This window comes from Biomphalaria glabrata, chromosome 13, assembly GCF_947242115.1.
Source record: "Biomphalaria glabrata chromosome 13, xgBioGlab47.1, whole genome shotgun sequence".
Lineage (NCBI taxonomy): Eukaryota > Metazoa > Mollusca > Gastropoda > Planorbidae > Biomphalaria > Biomphalaria glabrata.
In genome coordinates this window covers 33,832,543-33,841,870 of record NC_074723.1, presented here as the reverse complement: position 1 = coordinate 33,841,870, position 9,328 = coordinate 33,832,543, and the positions used below count along the sequence as shown (strand labels likewise).

The 9,328-nt window shown below is 37.0% G+C and overlaps 1 long non-coding RNA gene across 1 annotated transcript in view; it reads left to right on the top strand.

Moving 5' to 3' along the window:
* Positions 1-481: 481 nt before the first annotated feature.
* Positions 482-9,328, top strand: part of LOC129922581 (uncharacterized) — a 12,785-nt gene continuing 3,938 nt past the window's right edge. Inside the window, exon 1 of the long non-coding RNA XR_008774554.1 lies at positions 482-621. This is a non-coding gene — a long non-coding RNA (uncharacterized LOC129922581). The remainder of the gene's footprint in view (positions 622-9,328) is intronic.

The window sequence follows — 9,328 nt, the reverse complement described above, 5'->3', positions numbered from 1 at the left end:
AAATTTGAATGTTAATTTGAGTAAAATATGAAATGAATGAACTATAATTAGTATGTTCATGTGTTTAAGTATAAAACTATCTTTGCGAAGAGAAGTTATATCATCTTAGAGTTGAATTAGTGTTTTAGACCTTGAAATAGAAAGATGTATTGTCTAATGAAAGAATGTTCGTCAGGAAATCTGAATTAGCAGCTATAAGGAATGAATTTATGTAAAAAATGCTTTTGAAACACAAATTTGAATATTATTTTTATTATATAATGAAATCAATGGACCTTCTTCTGTATTTTCTGTGTCAAATTAGATTAAAAAACAGTTTGAAATAAATAAAATAGTATCTGCAGAGCTGCGGAAATACCCATAAAAATTTTAGATCTGCTTTAAGTAGCGGAATAGCGTGCAAATTGTTTTCATTATTTATCTTTTTTTTTAAATAAATGCAAAACATAAGAGGATTTATTAATTTTGTTTTCAGACATTTGAAGCGTCACGTTTTTTGGGCGCGAACGTTACATACGATACTTTGACTGTGGGAACAGCGTTAATTTCTTTGAAATGGTTTTACACAACTTTTGGGCGTGGCATCGTCGGAAGCTATGATCACGTGATGTTGTTCACTGGGTAAGTACGTTCCTACCATTTTAGGGTTCCCCAAAAAACAGATGAAAGCCACTAGAAGTCTTAGTCAGTCTATTAGTCCTTCTATCACTTAAGTTTCGATCGCAAACAAAAAAAAGAGAAAATATATTGAAAATTGAATATAACATAATGTCTGTAACGTGGGATAAAAATATATCACGCCGGAGTATGAATTCTTGAAATTTTGTTGGGGGGTGAGCAGTAAGGAAGCTGGGAAGAAAGATGGAGGATGTGGACAAAACAGGCAAAAGAGTTTAATGCAAAACTGAAAGTGCCATAAGGCAAAACGAATTAAATGCATTGTTATTAGATTGCTTTTAGTATTTGATGAATAAACAAATTATAGAGAAAAGAAGTTTTCAGCAGATGACCTCTGAAAGAGACAGTTGGAGAGCTCTCAGAAAAGCTGCGGTGCAAACATTTGAGACGCAAAGGAAAACCATTAATGAAATAAATTTTGATGAACGTCAGAAAGAAAACTTGACAGCAGGGGGACAACGGCTTTTTCTGCATTAGATGTGAAAAAAATATGTAGGTCGCAACTGGGTTTGGGTCGGTCATGTGAAAAACTGCACTCATCCTTAACTTTCCGAATCGTAAACATAGCCATTAATTAATTTTCTTTAACTTTTTTTTTATCTACAGTATACCAGTACTAAAATGTTTCAAATATTGTTATAAACCTCGTAATGATACATAGGGGTAGTGGTGTGCGTAGTTAGCCCACACAAATAACCTCAGGCCAGAGCCAGATGAGCGCTCCACCGAGACAGGCGGCGTCAGTCCACAAAATGAATTACGCATAATAAGAGTTGCGATGACATCCTAGTACAACTTGGCGCCAAACATTCATGGAGGTCCTCAGAGCAGATGGGAAGAGGCTTCAGACATGACCAGTGACAGATTTTTGTGGAAACAGCTTGACAACAAATGCGCCCAACGGCGCAGGAGGGTCTAATAAGACTTTTAATAGCAGCAAAATGCACTGTAGATACCTCAGAATATGCATTTTGTTGGCTTTCAAAACCAGAAATAGTGCTTGGCGGCGAGACTCCGCCGCGCGCTGGGGGAGCTCCTAGCACTCCCCCAGACCTACTTGCTGGCAATGGCGGGGAGTCAACAATTTTGTAAGTAACTCCAGGTAAAACCTATTCTAGGGCACAATAACCGTGTTACGAAAGAATAAAGGGTCAGAATGTAATAAAAAATTATGTACACACACATATATACACATTTTTTTTTCGCGAAAAGGGGGGGGGGGCTAGGGGGAGTGAGAAAAATTCCCCCTAAACCCCCCTACCGAAAAAAATACCTCGCTACGCCAATGCTTGACAGTCTAAGGAAGACTAAATTAAGGTTAGAAATTTAAATGTTTATGATACGAGTTCTGGTCTAGATATAGTAGATTCTATATCAAGATTCTATATCTAGATCTAGACTTAGATATAGACTTAGATCTAGATATAGACTAGATTTAACTCTAGATCTAAACTTCGCGAGCATGCTACTCTGCCTCATCGTGGCGCTCGCGTGGAAACGACCATTTGAGGAAGTGGTTAGGCAAAATGGGTAGCATGACAAGACTCCTGTGGGGATGCCCACGGGTAGACGAGAGTCCACCCATTGCACGGGCGGGGGTATAAAAAGTCCACACAAACCTGTCACACATCCATGCGCTGTTTCTCAATCTAGATTTAGATCTAAAACTAGGTCTAGATTTAGCTAGATGTATGTCTAGTTTGAATGACAAATGACAATGCATATATTTATTTATATTTGCGCAGGGTTTAAGGTTTAATGAATTAGTGATATAATAAGACAAAAATAATGAATAAATAAATAACAAAAGTGAATTTACAATTGAAGTACAAGTTATATTCAAAGAAACTATAGCACGCCTTAATCTCAGTGCCTCAGTCGATCAGGGCTCGCAACGCTCACACCCAACGCCATGGCTGATACTCAAATACCAAGCCTACAATTCAGACTCGACTTCAGCAGAGTCCCAAACCTTCGTCCCCAATACTGGGAAAACCACACCAGAGAACTCCATCTCAAGGTAGAACAAGAGAGAGCAATGACACCAATAAAGCGCAATCTTAGAAATTAAAATCACAAATCCTTATGGTGTACACAAAGGAAAACATCAATACAGATGCGCACGACAACCTTTACATCATGTGCCCATGGACTACAAAGTCTGAAAGGGGAACTTTACTTTTGCTTTTTTAGCGGCCCCCGAAAGGGGAAAAGACGCTATTAGTTTTGTGCAAATGTCTGTCCGTCTGTCCCGTTTAGATCTCGTAAACTAGAAAATATTTTAGACCATTCAAAGTTCTGATGCAACGGCTACTTTTTTTTTCTGAAAGCGAAAAATCTAATTTTTAAAACCAGTTATGCAAGCAGTTTTTTAGAGAAAAAGCTAATTAGTATGCATTATAAGTTAGACCTAATTAGAAACGAATAGTAATCTCTTAAACTTCATTTTCCCAAACTTTTTTTTTATTTCGGAATTTTTTTATATTTTTTTTTTAGGATTCGAATAAGAGATTGAGCCTTTTCAAAACAATTAGATCAATTATAAGACATCAGTTAGGCCAGGGGAGGCGCGGTGGCTGAGCGGTAATGCGCTTGGTTTCCGAACCGGGGGTCCCGTTTTCGAATCCTGGTGAAGACTGAGATTTTAAACTTTGGAATCTTTTGTCGCCTCTGAGTCCACTCAGCTCTAATGGGTACCTGACATTAGTTGGGAAAAAGTAAAGGCAGTTGGTCGTTGTGCTGGCTACATGACACCCTCGTTAACTGTAGGCCACAAAAACAGATGAACTTTACATTATCTGCCCTATAGACCCCTAACCCTATAGACCACAAGGTCTTTACATTCACTTTCACCTATCCTTTGATCTGCTGGACCGTTGGGGCACAACTCAAGATGTGTTAACCTTCTTTCTCTATTTTTATCTTTTTATCTTTATTGTCTTTGATATAATTTCATTTGAAGCCTGCCTGGGTGGACCACTTCGGGGGCCGATTTTAAGTTTGTGTTTCCACAAACTACAAACTACAAAATAATCAAACAAAGCATTAGGATGTATTAAAAGAAATTTCTATAAATCAAATAAGAACATAAAACTAAAATGTTATTTAACCTTGGTTTGGCTGTAAAGACATATTTGGTTCGCTGTCTTATAAATCTTTAAGCCTACTATTGTTTAAATAATGTATTTCTATTACGTAATACATAACTGTACGACCGATTTTCCTAAAATAAAAGTTTTATAATAAAAAGAATTTTTTTTTTTTTTATTTTTTTTATTATTTTTTTTTTTTGACATATTTCGGATGTTCCTTCAGAGTTAAAGATAATCTTCTTCCTAGTCCAAACCTCCCGCAGGACGACGGGGGACGGAAACAGGCAATGTTTGACCCCTGGACAGTCGAGAAGTCGGAATGACAAATCTAACTGTAGTCCAGTTTACACTGAAGAATTTTCTGCTGATTTGGTAGGTCTGCAGCAGTACCCTCCCTCTGACAGGCAACGAGAATTTCCTTACGAATGATATGGGCCTTAAAGGTATCTTTGAGGTCAATTATTATTATCCCCTCGGTTGATATAACAATCATCATCATCATCATCAAACACCATTAGAGTGAGGGCTTGAGAGGCTCAAATCCTCTCTTGCAAAAGCCCTGGACAGAAACCCTGCTGTCTTGCGTAGTGCATGAATGTCGCCATACAGGTCGAGAATTTTGGGTTTCCCAGACCTGTCGAGACGGAGATCAGCAAATCTGGGGCAGTCAAACCAGATATGAGGCACGGTTTCCTCTTCTTCCCCGCAGTGGGGGCACCGTGAATCAAAATTTGGTCACAGCCGCGAGAAATATGAGCCAACAGGACAGTGGCCTGTCCTGCACTGTGCTATAATAGCTTGCTCAGGCCTGGACAGCCTCCACCACGGGGAAGTGCGGTCGGCGCGCCTCATGCGCTCCCAGACTCCACGGGCTTTTTGGGACTTGATATAACAATAGGGTATATTGTTATTTTGGATAACTTCCATAAACGCTTAATCTCCAAGCCTAGATTTCCAAACTCTGTTTTTTTTGTTTTTCTATTTGTTTTTCTTAAATTGTGACTGTGGTATGGCGATGTCAATAATGTAATAGTTTTCTTTTCAGATCAGGGTGATTAAAATCTACCGTTTTTGTCGGTCGAAATAGGCCTGTCTAAGTACAGCAGATGTTTAGTAGACTTGAGAATTTTTTGTGGCGAGTATTAGTAATAAGGAGGAGTATCCTTACTGATGAAATAATGTGTCAAAGCCAAGTGTATATATGTTAAATTTGCAACTTACTTATGATAAGGCTGTCATTATGTGTTCAATTAGCTCACCTACATTTCCACACTTTCGGCATTTGTTAACAAAATTTATTATTATTATTATTAATATTATTATGTCAGAAACAAACGAGTATTCATTCTCTGGCACTGCCAGCGTTGAGTTTCGTTAAAGGGAAACACAATTCATCGTAGTCCCTTTATCAGTTTCCAATGAAGAATTTTCTGGTGATGAGGCAGGTCTGCAGCAGTACCGCCCCCTGACAGGCTACGATGATGTTCCTAGGAATGTTGAGGGCGTTGAAGATATTTGTGAGGTCAGTTGTTATTATCCCTCCGGTTGATATAACAATGGGGTATACTGTTATTTTGAATAATTTCCTAATCTCCAAGCCTAGGTTCCCATATTTTCTTTGTTATTCTATCTTTGTTTTTCAATTTCGAGACAGTGGTACGGCGATGTCGATAATGGTAGCGTTTTTTTATTTATTTTTTAGCAATGAACAGCAGATTAAGGCGATTAAAATCAACTGTTTTGTGGGTCGAAATAGGACATTGCAGTACAGAAGATCTTCAGTAGACTCGAGAACCAATTGTAGCTAGTATTTATAACATGGGCGTAGCCGGGAGGGGCGCTTTGTGGTTCAACCCTCCCACTGAAATGAAATTCTCTCCCTTGGGGGGAAAATTTCAATTAATTGATTGATTTTTGCTTTGATATTGTTTATTTTAGGTGATATTTTAATACTAAACCATCACTTGACCCAGCGCAGCCAAGGGTGTTTTAAGTTTAAAACCCTCTACCAGAGGGGTTTGCAGTTAAATTCCTCTCTTCTATAAAACAAAGCAAATAATGCAAACGAAAATCCCCAAATTCCAAGAACATAGTTAAGGAAGATTTAGATTTTAAAACCCCTCTGAAATTTATGATATCCCCCCCTCTGTATAAAAAAGCAAAGTAAACACTCTAAATTCTATGAGAGTAGGCAAAGGGTTTTAGAGTTTAAACCCCTCTTCAGCAGGGTTTGATGCTAAAAAAATATAAAATAAAGTAAATAATACACTAAAATTCTTTGAGCTCGCCCAGACTCTCTTGCCAGGAAAGGGGAGTCTACAATTTTTCCAGGAAGAACCTATTCTCGGGTACAATTAACATCTTCCGAAAGAATAAAGGGTTAGAATGTAGTAAATATTAATTATATATAAACACACACACACAGACATATATACATATATAATTTATTTTAGCGTTGCCCCCCCCCCCCCTTTCCGAAAAAACTCCTGGCTACGCCTATGATTTATAATAAGAAGATGTACCCTTACCGATCAAATCGTGTGTCAAAGCCTAGTGTTGGTGTATTAGCTTTGCAAAGTGGTTATGGCGACCTATGATTATTATTATTATTATGCTAGAAATGAACGAGTAGTCATTCTCTGACGCTGCCAGGGTCGAGTTTCGCTAAAGAGAAACAAAATTCATCGTAGTCCCTTTAACAGTTTCCACTGAGGAATTTTCTGGGGATGTGGCAGGTCTGCAGCAGTACCGCCCTCTGACAGGCAACGAAGATGTTCCTAGGAATGTTAAGGGCCTTGAAGGTGTCTGTGAGGTCAGTTGTTATTATCCCCTCGGTTGATATAACAATGGGGTATATTGTTATTTTGGACAATCTCCAAGCCTAGGTTCCCATATTTTCTTTGTTTTTCTATCTAAGTTTTTCTTAAATTATGAGACAGTGGTACGGCGATATCGATAATGGTAGCGTTTTTTTCTTTTTTATCGATGAACAGCAGATCCGGGCGATTGAAATCTACCGTTTTGTCGGATTATTATTATTATTTATTATATTATTATTAAATGATTGATGGTTGGTAATTAGATCTATGTTGGGTGAATAAGGTGTTCAGCGATCTGTTTACTTGAGATCTTATTTGCGAGTTCTTCCATACAACTCATCCACAGAAGAAAACATCTAGTATACATTAAGATAATTAGGCCTTTTTATAAAGCTAACATAAACAGTCCACGTCGTCGAGATTTACTATAAGCAGTCACTCAATTAACCAGCTTCCAACAGCTCTTTAATCCAATACACAAATGAACGAATAAGTCGACTGAACGGGCCAACCCATTTTCACACTCTACATTTATTTTATTTTTAGCGGACCCTGAAAAGGGAAATGACGCTATTTGTTTTGTGTTGCCTGTCTGTCAGTCTGTCCCGTTTAGATCTGAGAAACTAGAAGAGTAATAAAAATCGGACATTTTAATATTTTAGACCATTCAAAGTTCGGATGCAACGGCTACTTTTTTTCTTTTTTGAAAGCGAAAAGTCTAATTTTTTAAAATCATTCATGCAAACAGTTTTTTCATAAAAATACTCCATTTTTACAACTATTCACTACTGGTATTAATAGTAACAAACATGGAGGACCATAACTGCAGTGGAAACATAACTTATTTCAGCTGTCTACCAAATGGAAGGAATTTTGTGCGTTTACCAGGATTTGTTGTGTATACCGCCGGGGTCGGCAACCTGAGGTTCTTTAGTTTCATAAGCAAATGTTATTTATTTTATCGAAACATTTTTCAAAATAGTTCTGAATCGTTTAACGAAAATTAGGCGCCTGTTCTATCTCTGAACCACTTGTACTCGCTTTTCACCATACCCCTTCCCAAAGGAAGAACTTCTAGGTTTAATACCTCGTGACAAACTAAAGGTGAGGATATGATGAATGCCATGCACAAATACATTGAAGACATTAAGATCAATTGAACTAAAATCGTTTAAATGCAAACTAATGGAGCCAGAAGTATGACGGGAGCAAATAAAGAGCCAACTATGATTCTTCAGAGCAAAAAAAAAAAACACGAAATTCTTACATTTCAATAAATAATATACCATTCCGGCCGAAATAGTTAATTTTGTTAATATCATCTTGTCAAAAGCACTTCACCATTGTCAGTTTTAGAGACTTAAATGGAGACTCAGTATTCCGAGATCCTTCTGCCCCTTTCAACGTTTGGTAGAAGAGTTGGTTTGTTTTGAAGAAAAATTAATTCTTTCTGCAGAAGATATTCAAAGCGTTAAGTTACTTCATGTTCAATGTCTCCATGTCTAAAGTAGCAGCACGATAAAATCAGAGTAACTTTCGACACAATTGACTTCAGCACAGTTATAAAAAAAAAAATCAAAGATGAATTTCTTGATAGATTTGAGCAATTCAAAACTAACAAAACCATTCTAGCACTCAGAGTAAATCCTCTTAACACAAATAGTAACACAATCCACATTGATGCGTTTGGAATTGATACTGGAATTCTAGAAACGCCATTGATAGATTTAAAAAGTAAAGTTTTGTGGGGTGGAAAATTAACAGAGTTGAAAATCAAGTTGGAAGCGTTGGAGGTCGAGAATTATATGTAAGTTATGCAACAAAAGTAGACAGTTAAAAGGAATGCCGAGACTTGATTGGACGCATGGAATAATCTTCCAAAATGCTACAGTAGGTTGAAGAAGTTGGCCTTTGGAGTACTGACTATCTTAGGATCGACATAGACGTGCAAGCAAGTGTTCTCTTGCATGAGTATAATTAAATGAAAAGTAAGAAGCTAAGTAATAAATGAAAATTTCGAGTCGTTTTTGAAACTAAAACAAGTTAAGAGCCACATGTATCCAAACTTTCTAAAACCATGCAAAGCCATCGATCCCATTGAATTTGTTTGCTCAATTGTTTGTTAGTGAAGTAAAAGTTAGTAGTGTAAGTAAATGTTTAATTTCTTTAGTTGTTACCGAAATAAAAAAAAATAATTATCTAATAATTATTATTATATAATTTGTTGTGAAAAACACTAATTATATATGAATAAATATATTCGTTTTTTTTTTCTTCATTAAATAGTGTGTGAGCAGGCCTACTATTTATTGTTGGTAAGAAACAAAATGTAAATGTTGTGGCTCTTTCAAAACTTTAACATTTTGTAAATTCTAATTTTTGGCTCTTCGGACTCAAAAGGTTGCCGACCCCTGGTATATAGCACAAAAGACATAAGCCAGTTGTTCCGCATATAGTTTTACAAATTTGCGACTCAATTTGTCGCGATGTTTTACTGATCTAAAGTCAATCCGGTAGATCAGTAATACTCAAAACTAAGGCCAGCAGGTAAATATTATTGTTTCTTCACACAAAATTATGATGGGTACTGTGCTGTTCAACGGCGTCTTCAGTATTCAGTATAAAAAGCGGAGTCAAAAAAAAAGGATGTGTCCTGGTCCCAACCATCTTTAGAATACTCTTTTCAATGCTAGACCACCGCGTCTTTGACAAATCCACATCTTCATTCCAGATTTGATG